We start from the raw sequence: 19,119 nt of genomic DNA on the forward strand, positions 1-19,119 counted from the left end.
GAAAATAAAATTGATATTTAAAATCAAAGGGAAAAATATTTCTAAGGCTACTGCAGGTAATTCATAAACAAAGGCAGAAAATCCTACTTTTGGCCTGGTTTTTTTGCAGTCATTTTTGTCAGAAGCAAATGGTATTGTGGATAGTTCATCACAGAATGGTTTGGGTGGAATAATCCCCATTTCTCTCCATGAAACCACCAAAAAAACTCAAAACCTGACCAGCTTGTACAGCATAGATTAAACATCCCTTCAGCCTTGAGTGCTCTCTCTGGAAATTTGAAGTTATTGATGAGGGTTTGGACCCATCCTTCCCATTCCCTTGCTGGGGATCAAAGTTCATGCAGCCTGGCCAGAGGATGACCTCTGCTAATTACCTCCTAATTACCTTTTGGGATGGATCAGGAGCTGTGCTGGATGGCAGAGTGAGTCTGGGCAGGGGATTGGCTTTGTGGGAAGGCTGTTCCTCACATCCTCCCTCATTTTCCATGTCCCCAGGATTCAGGGTGAGTTTTCAGTCCGGCCTCGGAAGGGTGGAGGGGAAATCAGAGCTACTCCTCATCCCCATGGGACAGCACTGCAGGTATTAAAGTTAGCCTGGCCCCTGCCTTCAAATCCAGATGGCTTCAGGATTTAATTAGTAACTTCTTTGTGCTTTCTCTTTTCTCTGTTGAAAACCAAATCGGCCCCAATCTTATGAGGAATACATAAAACATTTAATTTATGAAATTCTGGGACAGCACAAATGGAAGAGGTGGCCAGGAAAACACTTCAAATGAAAACCAAAGCTAGAGGTGGCAAAGGATGTTTTTGCACAAATAATTTATCAGAATTTATCAGGAATAATATCTGCCTTTATCAGAAATGCGCTCAGATCACTGCAGCCCCCATTTCAGGAAAGGATTGCAACAGGAACCCCTCTGGCTCAGGGAAAGGGAAGCAGCACATGGCAAATGCCTTTCAGCAGACAGGAGTGAAATGGGTCTGTGATTAGATGCACTGTTAGGCAAATGCCAGCTTGATTTCAGCTCCAGTCTGAACCAACTCCCAATAATCACAGAATATCTCATGTAGAAAAGCTTGACAAGTTTTAAAAGGAAATAACTTTTTACTTTATTTTTGAACCTTTGGCAAATGCACCCGAGTCTGGATTTGAGCACCTCTGATGAATATTTTTCTCCATAGTCAATGATCTCTGGTGGCCCTTTGCTTTCCACAACAAAAACTTTTCCCTCTGTTTCTCCACTCAACCCTTCCAAAAGAATTTTTGTGACTTCAAAGGGTAGCACAGGAGAGGTAGTTTGATTGTGAGGCCAGAAAACCAAGGAATTGCAATGAGATGAACCTGAATGATGGCTCCTGGGAGTGCCTGGAACAGCTTCTGTGGGCACAAAAGGGTATTGAAGCCACCACACAAAAATTATTCACTGATATGTAAACCAAAGTGCTCTGATACAGAACAGTTCAAAGTCTGTATTATCCCCAAAACAACCTCAGGATGACACTCAACTCCTCATTTTTATTTTGAATGAGAGAAAACACAGTGGTGGCCGAGCAAGGAAAGCCACAATTTTAGCCCGTACAAAAGAACTTCCCTTTGAATAAAAAAACTGCCTTGAAGTTTAATGCTCAGAGTTCAAAGGATGCAGGCCAAATTCAGATCACCAAGCATGATTAAGGATTTCTTTGACCAGCCTGTTGACATTCTTGTGTGTATTAAAGACCAGCAGATGTAAGGGGGAAGGTTACCTCTGGTGATATTTCATCCCAGGTACAGCAAAAAAAAAAAAAAGAAACCACAAAATGACCCCAGAAAACATAACTCTGTCCTGATTCTGAGAATTGCTATATATTTTTGAAGACATACAAGAAATTGTGCATCTCCCCCTCAGCCAGTGGGGGGACCCTGTGTGGACAAAGCAGTTTTGAAGTGGTTCACTGTTCTGCCTGTAATTGCAGTAAGATCTGGGGCTTGGTGGGGTTCTGCCTTCTATTTTTTACCCATTAATTATGTTAATTATAATGGGTTATATGTTCTGGGAGCTGTTAAGTGTAAACAGACATGGGCTTATCAGTGCCCCAGCCGTGCTTTCTACTGTTCCAACTCCCTTGAAAAGCAAGCACTTGTGCTCCTGCTTTGTCTGTAATAGACTGGTTTTCCTTTTCAGTTGGAAAACTCACAAGTGGGAATTTATTCTGAGGTGACAGAGGGAGGTTTTGGGTTGTGGAGTCCTCAGAACTCCTACAGCCTGAGATTATCTCCCCATGGTAGAAGCCCACCTTTCCCCACATCTGTCTCCCCAAACATGCAGGGATGTGGTAATTACTGGGGGAAAAAAGAAGAGGGGTGGTGGGATAGAAATCCTGACACTCTACCTGCAAGGGAGTGGCTGAGGCACCTTGTGGGAAACCATCCCTGCACATTTCCTGCCATGCATCCAAAAATATTCCCACCTTGGCTTCCAAAAAACTCACCTTGCCTCCCACTCAGCACTAATGCTGCCTGACAAAGGTTTTGGCTTAGAAGTAGGGAGGCAAAGAGGTTTTTTTCTTTTGTGTAAATTTTGTTTCAGACTCTAAATAGCAGATGAACTCTTCTGAAAAGCTTGCTTTGATGGTCGGTGACGAGCAGGTGAGCGTTTGGCTGAGTGCTGTAGAAATTCAAGCCTGTGATGCTGAATAATAGAATATATAGACAGAAAAAAGCTGATCTCTCACTGGCATTCCCCTCCAGCACTGCAAAATTGCTCTCAGCAACACATTTTCCTGAATCCATTTCCATGCTAGACAAAGGCTTGTGCTTTCAACCTGCACAGGGGGGAATGGATGAGAGAAAGAGACAGCATCCTGCTTCTTGGGCAAAAGGCCTCTTAATGAGCACAGCCTGAGCCAGCACAAGGATGGGAAGCTGTTTTCCTTCTCCCACCTTCTGACAAAGTCCAAACTGGGAGATTCACACTGCTTGGGGGGGGTCCACCATAGGATGGTGGGGTGGTGATATATTTGGCAAAGTGATGGTTGAAGTGCAGGCAATGGCCACAGGGCATTGAAAAGACAAGGTTTGTGCTTGTTTGTAAGTCAGCTAAAAAAGAAACACACAACCCCCCCACGTTTATGGCCAATAATCCTTTTTCCAGGTCCTGAAAACATTTTTCTCATTAAAGCATCCAGTAAAAGCTGAGGCTGAGGGAAGATGTTATCTCCCACACGAGACGCAGTCTGCGGAAATAAGATTCTTTGTTTAGGGCTTGCTAATCTGACCTCCTTTCAACCATAACCCCTGTCATCTTCATTTATTAAATTCTGTTATCAAACTTATTGGGGTAGAAATCCACAAGTACACTTTTTTTCTTTTTTTCTTTATCTTGACATTACTAGGAAGATCTTCCCCAAAAAGATGTTGGTTCCGAAATCACAAACGGGCTCACCATGTTTGGTTTTTTACCTCCCTCCTGGTTCTGCTTGTGCTGCTTCATCCCTTACTGGACCAGCTCCTCCTTCATAACAGGGCAGAGTAACACCAGCCCCACAAATGCACCTGGTTTGCAGTGGTGCGGACAGGATTGGGATTTGCTCCAGGTGCAAAGCCCTGGAGAATCTGACACAGAGCAGAGCCAGGGACATTCTTTCCCTTTCTTCCTCCATGTGTGCTCCTTGTCACTTTGACCCTCCATTGCCTGTGCTGGTTCAGGCCATGAGCCATGAAATGTTGATGATAAAAAGCCAGGATTAGGTGCTCCTGAGAGGAGAGAGTTCTCTTGCAATAGAGCAAATGAGTCACTCCATTGCAGGGAGTGAACAATTCACCCCCTGGGTGTGAGAGTGCTCCTTAAATCTAAGTGGAGATCAAAATGAGAGCTCTGAATGTGTTCCTGCATCAGCAGAGAGAAGACACCAACCCTACCCATTAACTCTCTGAAGGTGCATAATTAGGGTCTGGAGATAGAATGGGAGCTTTTTGAGTGAGAACTAAGGTTTGGCTTCTTTTTTATAGAGTTAAAGGTGAGTTTTGTGAGTAAACGTGAGTTTCTCTTCATCCCTGAAGTCTTGCAATCCCACCAGTGACGCGGTTGGAAGTACTCATTTAAGAAAACAAATGACTGGATTTGGTTCAAGAATCAGCAGAGGAAGTCCTTGCTGTGCTGTTAGCTGGAGGTTAAGGTAGATGTGATGCTGCCTGTTGGGATTAAACACTGCAAAATTTGCTGTAAGTTTGGGGTAAACCATCACACGCTCCCTCTGCCCCCAGCCAGGCTGATGGGGCTGAGTTGTGCAACCCCAAAACCACCCAGCATGAGCTGATGCTCCTGCTGCAATGCCCCATCCTCCACAGGGACACGGGCAGCCCCAGAGTCCCACCAGGTTTATTCAGAAGTGGATGACACCGGGGGGACAATTTCCTCCCCCTGAGCACATACCCGGTGTCGTTGGGATATTAATAGAGGCTCCAGGGCTTCACAGTAACAGCAGAATCTTTAATAAACTTATCAGCTGCCTTCAGGCTGTTGTCTACAAATCCCAGAGGGAAACGTGGTCCTTGGACTGCCTCACAGCCCGTGAAAAGTAATTAAGAAATCAAAACTATTGTCAGCCAGCTGAAGTTTGCTATTTGGGGATCTGCGACTCAGCAGAAAGCTCTGAGGTGCCTACAAACCAAGAAAAATGTTGGAGAACTTACAGAAAGTGGAACTCACAAAAAATTAGGACTTAGAAAAGAGAATTACCTAAATCAGCACAACCTCCAGCTGAACTGTTAATTCTAACACCTTCACTTCAGCAGAATATTGCAGGGGATGGTGCATTTCTTCTTCCTGCAGCACCACAAGCCCCGTGCAGCAGCTGCACTCCTGCATCTCCAGCCAGCAATGGACAAGCTCTGGCTTTTACCCACTGTGACCTTTTGTTAGAAACACCAAGCACTTTGCTTCTTCCCTTGGTGGTGTGAAAAATCCCCAGCAGAAATCACAGGTCTGGGACTCAGATTCCAATTTCTGTTGGAAGATTTTCACTGTCATTTACAGCCTCTGCTGATTTCATGGGCTACCTGCTACCAGATGTGTACTTGCCTCTTGCTCTCCCCATTACTATTCCATCTTTACCTTGTAACCTAAATGTCCTCTCCTTTCACAATATCTATCTGCTATTGCATTTGTATTTTTAATTTTCTTAGTAAAGAACTGTTATTCTCCTTTCCATATCTTTGCTGGAGAGCCCCTTAATTTCAAAATTATAATAATTTGCAGGGAATGGGTTACAGTTTCCATTTTAATTGAGGCTCCTGCCTTCCTTAGCAGACTTTCCTGTCTTCTCAAACCAAGACACTGCCTCACCCAGCTCCTCTGAAAGCAGCTGGAGTAAGAGACCATTCATCACCCCTGAATTCCTATGATGGGTGGATTTTTGAGGACTACTAGTCACTGCTCATCTCTGTCCAAGAGAATTCCTAAATTAAAAAGAAGCTGGGCTGCAGGCACAGGGCAGAGAGCAGCAGACACTCTGTGGTACAGGACATTCATCCTGCTTTTCATTCCATCCCTCTTCCCAGCTCGGCTTAATTACCCTAAAAATAACCCAAATAAACCCCAGGAATAGCTGGAGTCCTTCTGCATCAAGATAACACCCCTCAAAAAGGGGACCATCCCTGATGGACCATTAAATTTACCTCCAAAACATGGAATCACAATCTCTCGGTCAGTGGAGGAAAGGATCTGACTGAGAAAGGGTCAAGCACCTTCCCCAGGCAGGACAAGTGTCATCCTTGGATAACCCTCAGTGAACATTGCTCCAGTTAATTTTTCCTTCCAGAATTCTACTCCCTTTCTTTCTGAAGCTGTGTAAATATTGGGCATCTACAGCATCTTGCAGTGAGAAGTGCCACAGGTGACAGGATGACTTGTGAAAAGAATTCTTTTCTATGCCTCCTTTCCATTTCTTTACACACTCTTCCAAAAAAAAGGAAAAAAATACCCCATTCTTGGGCTTTTAAAAAATTCTTTGAGTTAGATATGAAAAGAAATTAATTCTCATTTCTTAGAAATGGGTGAAGTTTTATCTGAAATCTCACATCAAGCCAGGTGACTTCAAGTCAGAAATGAATTGGAGGAGCATCAGGGTTCAGCAAGAGTGGCAGGTGTGTTAAAAAGTGACTTTAATGAATTGCAAAGAAAGAAAAGAAAGCTTTTTTAGTCTAAAAAGAAGAAGATTGAAGGGAGGATATAATGATCTGCCCAGCTAAAAAAAAAACAAAGCCAAACAAAACAAAACTTGATATAAAAAGACAATTTCTTTGTGTATAGGAAATACCCTTTGGGGTAGGGCAGAAATTAATTAATTTTCTGTGCAGGAAAGCAGATTTTGGTTAGAAATAAAGCCAATTTTACTAACTGTAAAGTCACCCCATCTGGACAGATTTCCTGTCCACTTCCACTTCCCAGCCTGCCTGGCCCCATCCTTCCTGCCCTCCCAGCTGCATTCAGAGGCTCAGCAGTGTTTGGTAGTGACACCTCAGCTTTTCTAGCAATCTCTCCCAAAATGGCTTGGAAAAAACACCATCTCCAGTTTCTCTTTCTCCCTCTCCTGAAGGCAAAAAACTGAGAAATGTATTAAATCAAATTAAAACAAACAGTAGATCATAGTTAAATTACTTATTTGAAATATAGAATTTTACACCTTAACTAAAAGAGCTTTACAAAATCAGTTTATATACATAATTATTATACTAATCATACTTCACTGTACACAGCAATCAATGAACAAGAACCTCAAAAAACTTTTTTTTCCATTCAAGAAAGAGGGGGAAATGTGGGAAGTGGATTTGTAGAAAATTCTCAAAGCCTGAGAGAAGGCTCACACAGTGTGCATCTGTATGCAAACCTTGAGATAAGAAATGCTGACTTAGAAATGCCATGGAATGGGACAGACATTGCTGAGAGAGAAATGGAGCCAGAAACAAGTTTCAAAAAGTAGCCTTACAAATAAGACTAAATACTTTGGAGAAATAGAACTATGAAAGATGTAATGTAATAAGACCTACAAAGGGTAATTTTAGATTATTGGTTTTAAAGGCATGGTGTGGCTAAAGCTGATAGGCCAAGAAACACTTATAATATAATGGAATTAAGAAATAGTCAATTTCTGATAATAATGGCATGAATTATAACATCTGTATTATTTCACCCTTCACATGAGACTGAAAAGAGAATGAAAGTTCTTAAAACACCTCTCAGTTGCCCCATCTCTGAGTCAGAAAAGAGCTCAGTCCAACATCTCCCCTCTCCCCATTCCTGGCCCCTCAGCCAGCCCTGGACACGATGAGAGGATTTCTCTCCCCATCCAGGTAAGAAGAGTGTTCGCAGCAAAAAGCCAGTTTGCTTTTCTAAGAGTTCCACTTCCCAGGTTACCTCTATAGAAGCTCCAGCAGAACTGTTATTCACCTTTGTATGAGGATCTAGTTTTGGAAACTGCTTTGAAGGCATGAGTAACTTCACCTCACTGCATTTAACTGCATTAAAACTCACTTTTTGATGTGCTTTCAGTGCATCAGCAGCCCCTGCTTGTCTGGCAACTTGTGCCAGTGTCTCACCACCCTCACAGGGAAGACTTTAGTCCCAAAATCTGCTCCAAAATCTGTGTCAGCATGGAGCCATTCCCCCTCATCCTGTGTCTGTTCCTCACCGTTGCTAAAGCACCACTAATAGTGATTAATTGCTCATATTTGGAGGGAATTGAAGGTTCACACATGTCTGACAGCACTCAAGGAGTGAGGGACTTTGTGCAGAGGAAAGGGAAAGGACATGAGCAGATCTCAGCTGAAACTGAGCTCATCACCCCACTGATCCATCCACCTGCTGTGATGACTCCAGGAATTATAAGGATCAGGGCCTTAAAACAAATTCTCACAAACAACACTGAAAGTTAAAATAATGGCATGTTTTAGGTGTTGGTTTTTTGGGTTTTTTTGGAGCCTCAGACACTGTGGCAAAATTTTTTCAGGGCTCTGTGAAGTCCCCAAGCCTGTGGCAGGCCAGATGTTCAGTAATTATAAAAACATCTAGCAGACATATGAAGCAGAATAGCTCCAGTGAGGATACCACTCATCTGCCAAATGAACAAATAAAATCCAGTCCATTTTAATGGTATTGGTTTGTAGTGACATGGGGGTTTCTGCTCACTGCTCCAGAAAATAGAAAACTTTCAGCAGCCCTGTGGAGGAGGGAAACTGAGGAATAAAGCACTCTGAGCAGGTCTCTTCCTTTTAAGCCTCTTTTCCTTAGGATATAAGGCTGTACAGTCATGCTGTGTGTGTTATCTCCCTTCCTGTGCCAGCCTTAAAGAAAATTTAGCCCTTTTTAAAGCATTAACAAAATTTGACAACCAGGGAAAAGCCTGGAAGATATTATGGCACATTAAAGATCAAATTTACATTAAAATACTGATTGGGAATGATCCCCAGTGCCTTTGTGCTGAGAATGGGGAGTCTGCAGCTTGTTTCACTTCAGATATTCTCCATTCAAAAGACATGGACAATATCTGGGCTCCCTCTTTGTGTCCCTTGTCCCTCTGAGCAAGATCCTCTCCAACCCCATGACCAGTATGGCTCCTAAAGGGACAAAAACAGCTTTTATTTTCTGCTGATCCTTTTCAGCCCCGAATGGCAAAACACTGCAGACAGGGTAATGTGAGCTAAAGGCTAAGGAAAATTAAAGTACAAGTGGGCAAAGAGTGTGGTTTTTATCTTTGCCTTGTTATTCATGCTGCTGTCTTTCTCAGCACTTCTCTCCCACTTGTCTGGCAGATTAAAAACACAAGGAGATAAAATAAAAGGTTTCATCTCCAAAACTGGTACTTTTTTTTTTTCTTTTTTTTTGTGAATGGGTTTCAAGCCCTTTCTGTTCTGCTGTGGATGGGACTCCTGCAGCCACACTTTCCACCAAGCATGAAAGGACTTCAAACGCTCAAGAGCTGTGCTAAACATTTGCCACACGATGCAGAAAATCAATAATAGCATTTTGGAGAACTCCCAAAGCAGAACAATTCTTGTCTACATGCACAGTACTTGCACCCTGGGATCAGCTCTGTTCTGCTTCTGGGTGAACTGAGGTGCAGAAGCAGCCTGTGAATTTATTGCAGAATAAGCCAATACTCTTAAAATCGTGAATGCAGCTTTAAGAGCCCCAGTGGATGGTCTACCCTTTTCCAAAACTCACTGGTGAGGCTTTTTACTTTTTCTGTGCTCTGTCCTGCACATCCCAGCTTGGAGATGCCAAGGGATGAGCTGAGAGCCATGAAGTCCAATAAATTTTCATCCAAAACATGACCAGCCATTGCTGAGCACCCACTTGCCCACAGGTGCCAATTGCTGCCTCAGTAGTAAACAAGGAACAAACAGAGATTTCACACATTAATTCTCTACTTTTTGACATATACAGTGAAGAATAAAAAGACTCAGAGCTTGTTTTCCAGCTGCAAGGCACATGTTACATTCACACCTTTTTTTCCTCCTCAAACAGGATTGCCTTTTTTTGTTGTCCTGCCTTTTGGGAATGATCCTTGGCAGATGGCATCCCCTGAAACCTCGGTCTAGGAAAGCATCAGCACAGGGTGAAATCACACCCGAGGGATACAGGATGGTGAATCAGGGCTGGAAACTCTTCCTGGGGCTGTTTGGTGGCATCATTGTGCAGGATGGCACTCCTGAGCCAGTTCGGGGATGCACAGACATGGATTAGCCATGTCCTGGGGGCTGGAACAAGTCCTGGCTGTCTGCACCCTGTGCTGGCAATGGGCCCTTCAACAAGGAGTTTTTTATTAATTATCTCTAGCTTTGTCCCCAAAACCTCTGTAGTACAAACATGCTCCCCCAAATTACAAAGGCAGGATTTGCCATTTAGGATTGACGAGGGTAAATCTTGTCCTGGGGGTTTTACACATCTCATTTCCACCTCTGGAGACCACTGAAGAAAGAGAGGCAAAAAAAGCAAAGCAAAACCACATATTGTCTTTATTTTCTGGTCGTGTCCAAGAGAGGAGGAATAATGCAAACACCAATAAACCCAATGGCTCTGCTGGGAGAAAATCCTGTTGTGTTTGGAAGAGGCTGTTGACAGAAAACTGGAAGCGTTGAAAGCGTCATTTTGGTCGAGCTATTTATAACATTGACAGTGCTGGAGTTGGAGGCAGATTAAATGGGAGGCAACTGGAGTTTTAAAGCAAACCCAAGTGTGTTTAGGATGGGAATGGGCTGTGCCCCTGATACCTTAGGTTTTCAGCTTTTCTGTTCTGTTTTGGTGTGAAGCTTTCAGCTTTATATTAAGTGTCACTAGGATCTTTTCACAGGGGGTGAAGACAAAACAATCCTGTTCCAGCTGTAAACACAAGGATGAACTCTTCAAACTTCAGGCCCAAAGCTTAAACAACATGAAAAGAGGAGGAGGGGCAAGCAAGGAGGATGAAAATTCATAATTTGAAGCTATTAATTGGATAGTTAACTCCTATATGTAAATGGACTAAAGCTTATAAAAATGTGAGATCTCATGACCAAGCCCTCTTTTGGTTCTTTCATGGAGCCATCCAGGCAGAGCCATGACTGTGGCTCTGGTACTGCCGGGCTGTGGCCTTTGAAGGCACTTCAATAAATATCAATAAATATCAATAAATATCTATAAATATCTATAAATATCCACTTTATTGCTCTTAACTCCGGTGGGAATGGGCTTCTTGTTGACCGAGTGACAAAACTATCATTTGTCTCCTTAAAAAGGAAAAAAAGCCCAGAAGTTTCTTTCCTCAATTAGCAAAGAAGACACCTCATGGGACTTGGGGGAACTTCACCTCAAACTTATGGATAGCCAGTAGGACAGAAGCCAAAAAGTCCCACCTGAGCAATTTACTAGAAAAAGAAGAGAACAAAGAAACTAATGGCTTTTGTGAGGTGTTTTACGAGGAGCAAGAACCTCTTGCACCTGGCTTGGTTTTTCTCTGTAAAGAGTTTTATTATTTTGCCTTTTATTAAAATTTTTCTGTTTCCAACAATGCCACAGAAGCCATCCTGCTGATTTTATGCCTTCTAAGGTGGCTGAGCTCTCTTGGGTGTGATATAGATCTACAAGGACTTATGAGGCCTGGCTCAAGGAGACCATATATCAAATTCCTCTAGCCTCTGCTCCAGCTCCTAAGGCATGACCCCCTGCTCTGCTTTGACTGCCCCTGAGGTGAGGCAGAGCCACCTTTCATGCCACAATTTCAGGCTGATTTTCTTCGCTGCTTCCTGCACGGCCAGTTGAGTTGGTCAGGCACTATCAAGTGTGAAATCAGCAGGAAAGGCCCCCTCAGATATCTACCAGCAGCAGGCTAAAAATACAATAATCCGGGCCACTGGACTGCTGTACCACACAGCCCCAGAGCAGCAAACATCCCAGTGCCAAGAGCTGTCCCTCAGCCTGTGCTGCAGAGCAGCTCGTGGCAGAGATGTGCAATGATCCCTCACACATTTTATGGTCTGTGAAACATTCCCTCTGACCACTTTGAGTGAGCAGCCATCTCCCACAGGCTCTGTGCAGATGGACAAAAATAAGCTCGTTTTCAAGCCGCCCTGCCCAAATTCTGCTGCCACTTCCAGCTCTGCTGGATGTGGAGATCATTGCATGGGCAAAGGTTTTTTACATGGGACTGTGGCATTGTTAATCACCAAGTGCCAGAAGGGCTTTTCCAGCATAAAAAATCAATCATTTTTGTGCCAATGCATTATGGAGATTTTTTTTTATAAAGCATTCTGGGGGATTAAAGCATTTTTTTTTCCTTTCTCAGACAGTGGAGCAGAGTGGGCAGAGCAGTGCACAAGAGACTCAGTTCTATTTCCAGCTCTGAAAATGGCACAAAATACATGAGTGGGGCAATTCACTTATCCAGCTGTTAAATGAGGTAAGAAATCTTGCCTTACTTACTTCAAAAATATTTTGAAAACGTTTTAAAAAACCCACAACAGATCAACATTAGAAAACAGAAACCACCATTACTAAAGCAAGTTGCAGATAATTATTACTCAGAGGCAGCAAGAAAGAGCAAAAGAGTCAGTGGTGACTTTAAAAAGCACGTAAATGTCATTTCTGTCTTTTGTTCATCTTTATCTACTAAGTCCTTCCCTAAATTTCTGCTTTTCACAAAGAAAACTCCCAAGGTGTGACTTTGCCCACAATCAGATATATTTATTTGAAACTAGGGTTGAGAATGATCTTGACTTGTGGAAAAGCAAGCACAAGACTTTTGCAGACAATCAAACAACAAAATAAGTGAAAAACTATCTGTCTCCACATTTGTACTGAAGGAGAGAGGTGCTGGAGGCAGGAGGTGAAGCACAGCCTCACAGGAACCTTGGTGGGCCCCATTTCTGCACGTTCCGGTGACAGCAGACCTGGGATGGGCTGAATTTTGGGCAACTCTGACTCTGCAGACAGTGGTGGAGGTGGAAGGTGATGGGGGAGAAAAGGGAGAAGGAGGTCAGGATGGTCTCTTAGGGAGTCCAGAAAAGAAGGGACCTCTGGGGTCATGGAGCCTGAAATCCCACCACATCTTCCAGACCCTGTCAACACAGCCAGCTCAGCCGTTAGTCCGGGTGAGACAATGCCCATCTCAAAGTCCCTGCAAAAGAGGAGAACTGAAGCAGTTAAGCTCTTTGACCTGCTTGAGGTTTTTTTCCTCCTTATTTTTCTCCTTCAGGAGTGAGGATGTTCTTGACCAGCAGGAAATGCTGAAACTGAACTGGGGTACAAGCACAGCCCCCTGGCAATGCCAATCCCATCATGTGTAAGAATCCCAGCATGGACTTGTATTCACCATCCCCTGCTTTCTCTGGCATGATGAAACACAGATTTCTAATTGGTTTCCTGCAGGTTCTACCCTTTATTTACCCCTTTCAGAATTTACCCAAATGCTTATTAAATTATTGTTATGATTTTGCTTAAATGAAATTTAATGTAATGACTTTCCAAGTTTATTTAGGTCTGTTTTGGGGGCGTTTTTGTTGCCTGGCCATTTCTCCATTTTGTTGTCAAAGTTTAAACTGCTGGAGGGACAGTTGTGGCGACTCACTGGGATGGCTGATGGAGGGGACAAAATCTTTGGATCCCAAAGCTTTCATGGGACTGGATGATTGAAATTATTTCAGGGGTATCCAAGGGTATTGATTATCAGTGTATCTGAATAATCAGCCTCTTTTTCAGAAAAAAAGAGCTGCTAAGTACAGCCCAGTGCTTTGTGGCACAGTGCCATTCTCCCAGCTTTTTAACATGAGCATTGACCCACAGAGGTCTGCTCAGTGCTGCTGCAGCCCAGACAATTCCATCAAATCTCACTGCTCTGGACTCTTCTGGAAGAGCTATATGGGTGAACTTCTCCAAAACAGATTCCAGTGTGAATAACATGCCCTGGTGCACAGCTGCTCCATGATGCTGGTTCCAGTATTTACTCTGGAGCTCCTCAGGGAAGTGAACCTGATTTATTCAAAGCTCATCTGCACCAGGCTGCTAATGAAAATTGTTGCCAGGCTCTTCAGCATCAAGAAGATAACTTGAAAACAGAGCACAGCAAGGCTGAGTGATGGTGTTTCTTCCATGAGTCCCACCTGATGGGGAATATGAGATTTCTGTGTGTCTTCCCAGCTGGATGCCCAGTGAGAACCTTGACTCCCCCTTCCACTCTACAAAGGGGAAGAGAATTCTCATTTTTAAATTAAGTTTGGATTTACTAAGAGAGCTCATAAGAGGTTCTGCATTTCCAGCCTGTGTTTTGAGTGGCTTCACACTGAAAGAGAATGGGTTTAGATTAGGTAACAGGAAGAATTTATTCCCTGTGAGGGTGGATCACAGGGTGCCCAGAGAAGCTGTGGCTGCCCCTGGATCCCTGGAAGTGCCCAAGGCCAAATTGGACAGGGCTTAGAGCACCCTGGGATGGTGGAAGGTGTCCCTGCCCATGGCAGAAAGTTGGAATGAGATTTTATTTATGTTCCCATCCAACCTAAACCATTCTGTCATTGTGTGATTCAACAAACAGGTCACCACACACTCCACTGAATTCCTCCTGCTGTGCCCTTTAAAGAGCTGCTTGAAGATTTGGCTGACACAGAGGGAGTTAAAAGTCAGGCACCCACCTTCCAGGCATGTGGCTTTTGCCAGCAGCCCTTTAGATCTTAACTTTCACAGTCTTTCAAGTTTTTGAGCAAAAGTATTATTAAAATGCTATAACTATTATGCTGGCTGGCATCTTGTTGCTGTGCATTGCCCATGTGCCCTTTTTCTCACAGTTTTTCTCTGTCAGTCTAATAAATGAATTATGCTTTTTGGAAGGCATCTCAGTGTTGGCATTGGGCTCTCTAAGTGATCTGTGACCTAACACCTCCTGCATCTTCAGCCCCATCCCGAGGCTATCATTAAGCAGAGTTTTTTCTGCAAATTGCTGCCATGGATTTGGCTATTTAATGGTGATTGGGTGACACTGGAGTGCTCAGATGAGACCTCAATTGTTCTCTGCTGGACTGTGACACTCTCCACCCTCTGACTCCATGGCCTCTGTGACATGACACTCTTTCATCTTCTGTTAATAGCCATAAATCCATGGTTGAATTTTACTGGCACTCCAAGTTTCAGAGCTGGCTCAGCCTATTAGATTATTAGCAAAAGGCACATTTTGCAGTGGGTTAGGCATAGCTCTCTCCTTGGAGAGCACAGCCATGAGGGTTATCTCAAATCTGCCCAGGAAAGGATGCTCAGATAAGGAGCATCCCTTTAGACTAAGGCAAGCACTATGCCACAGAATTCCTAAAATATTTAGGATTACACCCTTATCTTATTTGTCTTAGGGGGAGCTTTGTGTAACTTGAAGTCAGCAAAATATGGTTTATTTTGCTTAATTTCTCATTAACATAAACCTGTTTTCAGTACTAGGAGAGGCACTGGGTTGAAGTCTGAGAAATATTGCAGTTTTGGACAAGTTTACCACAACTGAAAAACTTTGGAATGCTTTGGTTCCTTCACTTGCTAAAGTACACTCTGCTGAAGTAGACACTGATTATTCTCTCTTCCCCTCCAGCCCTGTTACCTCAGTTGCTCTATCACCTTGACATCCTTGATAAATGGATGTAAATGACAAATGCTAATAAATTCCTGGGCCATTCACAACAGGTCAAGAAAACAAGCAAACAGAAGATTAATACAACTGAATCAGATACTGCCTGCAGAATAATTAAACTGTTGAAACACAGCCTCTTTCTGGTTTTAATAATGGATGTTTGTAAATCACTGTTGCCACATGAGATCATTCAGCATCTCTTCTGCCTTATAACTTTCAGCCTAATTTTAGTAATGAGTGTTTTTCCAGTCAAACAATGTTCCTTAGATTTAAAGTTAGCACATTAATATGCACATCAAAAATAAGTACATCACCTCTAATATCTCCCTTGTGGCCAGGTTTCACTTTGCCTGACTGAATCGTTATGTATAATTAATATTGGTGTGATTACAGTTTGCCAGATTAAATGATGTGCCCGTGGAGTAATAACAAATCCACAGAAGTTCTTTGCAAGCAGGAGGGAGGTAAGAAATCTTGGTGACTTCCTTCCACCTGCTGCAGCCTCCAGATCATATAATTTTTGTAAGGTTTAATAGTTAAGTGATGTTGACATCTCTCATGTTGGCCCATGCCACAGCCACCAATCAGCACATGGAATATTCCCTCTCTGGAAGCTGTAGGATGCTGCAAGTGCTCTCAGGGTGCCAGATGCTGGGTGACACTTCACCAGCTCTGGTAGATCCAGAAGTCTTCTGTAGTGTCATTCTTCTTTAAAAAAATTCAAGCTAAATAAATTTAAATTTTAATTTTTAGCATTTAGTTTTTATTAATAATGTTCCTGTTCTGTTTTATTTGCCATAGGAATTGGCAACAAAGTGTGGTGGAAATATAAGAAATAGTCACAGATTTGATGGAGTCACCATCCCTGGAATTGCTGAAAAAGGTGTGAATATGCCACTGGAGGTGTCTTGGTTTGGAAAGACAGGAGTCTGCTAAGGAAGGCAGCAGCCTCGCCTGAAAAGGAGAATGTAAACCCTCCCCACCCCTCCAAATTGCTATAAATTTTAATTTAAGGGTCTCTCAGGCAAAAATATGGGAGCAGAAAATAACAGTTCTTTAATAGGGAAAGGAAAATAAAAGGATAAAATAAACAATGCAGTACACTAGAACAACACTGACAGAGTCAGAACCCAACCTGACACTCTGTGGGTCAGGCTGTTGGTGGCAGTGCCATTGGAATTGTGGCTCAGCCCTCCTGCAGTGTCAGGGGTGGTTCTGCTGGAGCAGGATCCTGTAGAGAAGGATGGATTCTTCCTCTGAAGATCCAGTGGAAGAAGAGGCAGCTGCTGTTCCTCTGGGGAATTCTGTGGAGAAGCCGTGCTGGTGTTCCAGAATCTCCAGATTATATCCAGGTAGGAATGCTTGGCTCCTCCCTCTGGGCTCACATCTCCCAGTGGGATGCTGTAGTTCTTATCAGCCATGCAGTGACATTCAATAGCTGTTATCAGCAATGTCCCCTCCTGAGGGAGGTGTGATTGTGGTCACTCAGAGAGAGAAATAAGGCAAACTGCCCACTTGACAAAAGATAATCTGCCATACAGATGGTAATGGAAAACATCTTGCGTTGCAGTCTTCAACAGGAGGATATGGCTAAGTGGTGAAAAAGGTGGTGGTGCTGGGTTGAAGGCTGGTTTTGATGATCTTCAGGTTTTTACAGCTTTAATGATTTTATGAATCTGTGATTCTGTGATTTGACTCTGAGAAAAAGCCTTTGAAGCAACCTGTGCCTCAGTTTCCACTCTGATGGACCCCAATGTGGGAACTGAAAGGAATTTGTGGAATTTGTGGACCTAATCCAACATACTGGCACTTCACAGGCCCTTCTGCCATGCACAGCCTTGGAGTTTCTGTGGGTCAGGTTCATAAATCACAGTCCCAGTGCTCCAGACCATCTATGCCCTGACCATCACAGCTCCCATTCCTGTTACTGTAATTCCAATTATATGTATTTTTGACCATCTCTCTTGGTTTTCAGTTACACAAAACGATCTCTACAAAGATGGGCAGTTTATTTATAGCTTATAAGGGACCCAACAATTCTAGGCAGACTGCACCAAAAGAAGCAGCTTGTTATCACTTTTTATTCTCCATCCTTTTGTTTGCTGCACAATCAAACATAGGGTTTGCAGCTCTTTTGAATTTTCCAGCCTGTTGACTGCCCACAATTGTATTTTCTGAGGGAGCCTTGTAACTTCTTTGTAAAAAATTCCACCATAACTCCTTTTAGGTGAACAAAGATTTTTTTTTCCTTCCCCTCACAGAAAAAAAAACCTAAATTGTGCAAAAATGGGAGGTCAAGTTTAAGAAACACTCTGACTGTTCTCACCTTGTTCTTCACCTGCCAAACAAGAAGTTGGCCTCATCTTCTCCCTCCTCCCATGTTTTGATCTACAGCAATGCAAGCACAGAATCATGTTTTGTGTTTGTTTTCCATACCCCTCTGCCTTTCCCTGTCTCCCTCTATCCAGCTCTAGGAGCTAAGAGCTGCTGAGATCTCTGGATGCTTATAGAGTGGATTTTTTTTTAACTCCTCGTGTTCTTAAAAGCCTCATTACTGCTACAGAAACCCAGACCATCATCTTTTATTTTTCTTTGACTCCACTTTCTTCACCACCCCCCACTCTGCTTTCAGCAGGCTACAAACTCAGCATCTCCATCAGCGCTAAAACCGCTCCCTATGACCTGTCTTGGTTTGGAAAGACAGGGGTCTGCTGAGGAAGGCAGGAGCCTCCCTTGAAAAGGAAAATGTAAACCCTCCCCACCCCTCTGAATTGTTATAAATTTGAAATTAAGGGGCTCTCAGGCAAAGATATGGGAGCAGGAATAACAGTTCTTTACTAGGGAAGAAAATAAAAGAAATCAAATAAACAATGCAATAAATCAAAACAGCACTGACAGAGTCAGAACACAACCTGACACCCTGTGGGTCAGGGTGTTGGCAGCAGTCCCATTGGAATTGGGGCTGCAGCCCTCCTGCAGTGTCAGGGGTGGGTCTGTTGGAGCAGGGATCCTGCAGAGAGGTGTAGATCCAGTAGAAAAGGCAGCTGCTCTTCTGGGAATGCAGTGGGCAAAGGCTGCTGGGGTGTCCCAAAGCTCAGATTGGATCCAGGCAGGAATGCTTGGCTCCTCCCCTGGGCGGAGCATCTCCCCATGGGATGATGGAGTTTGATCAGCCATGCAGGGACACTCACTGGCCATGGACAGAAGATAATTAATAATTAATGGCCCATGAACAGCAGAGATCTCCTGGAGCGAGGATTGGTTGTGGGAGAGATAAAGAAAACTGCCCACTGAACAGAAGATAACTGCCCCACCTGACAGATGGGAATAGAACACAATTTGCTTGGCAATCTAGGACACCAGCTCTGGGGTAAAGCAGAAAGCCCTCAAAGGAATGTGCTTCACTTTTTTGTGTATCCTGACTCAGTGCTCTGAGGTTTCCAGCATGTCTGGAAGACATTTCACCCAGCACAAATGTTGTCCCGCAGTAACTCCATCAGCTTTCTCCTGGTGCGGCTGCAAGTTCTATCAGTGTCAGTGCAGCAGGGCTGGCACGGGGTGATTATGCAAATAAAATCCCAAATTACCAAATTGCAATCACAGTGCAGGTGCTCTTAGCACCTGATTCATCCATCACTACCTTATTAACCACTCTGATTAGTGAGAGCTGTGAGAAAACCCTCTGATCTCTGTCTAAATACAGCCATCATTGTGGTGATTTCATATTGGAGCCACATGGATCAAGCAATTATTCAATAAGTGAAAGCAAAAGGCAGTGTGTCACCTCCTGCAGCATGAGCCAGGTTAGAGATACACCAGCAAATAAACAGCCTGGGGGAGCTTCTATTACCACTGCCACATTTGGAGACTTTATCTGCTCCTAGATATCATAGGATCAAAGAATTATGGAATGGTTTTGGTTGGAAAGGACCTTAAAGATCATCCAATTGCAACCCTCCTGGCCAAGGACACCTTCCACCATCCCAGGTGGCTCCAAGCCCT

The 19,119-nt window shown here is 43.5% G+C and overlaps 1 long non-coding RNA gene across 1 annotated transcript in view; it reads left to right on the forward strand.

The window, feature by feature from the left end:
• The window catches only part of LOC113460085 (uncharacterized), a 382,981-nt gene extending 372,607 nt beyond the window's left edge, over positions 1-10,374 (forward strand). The window contains exon 3 of the long non-coding RNA XR_012580340.1: positions 10,333-10,374. This is a non-coding gene — a long non-coding RNA (uncharacterized LOC113460085). The remainder of the gene's footprint in view (positions 1-10,332) is intronic.
• Positions 10,375-19,119: the final 8,745 nt, after the last annotated feature.

Source organism: Zonotrichia albicollis, chromosome 5 (assembly GCF_047830755.1).
Source record: "Zonotrichia albicollis isolate bZonAlb1 chromosome 5, bZonAlb1.hap1, whole genome shotgun sequence".
Classification (NCBI taxonomy): Eukaryota; Metazoa; Chordata; class Aves; order Passeriformes; family Passerellidae; genus Zonotrichia; species Zonotrichia albicollis.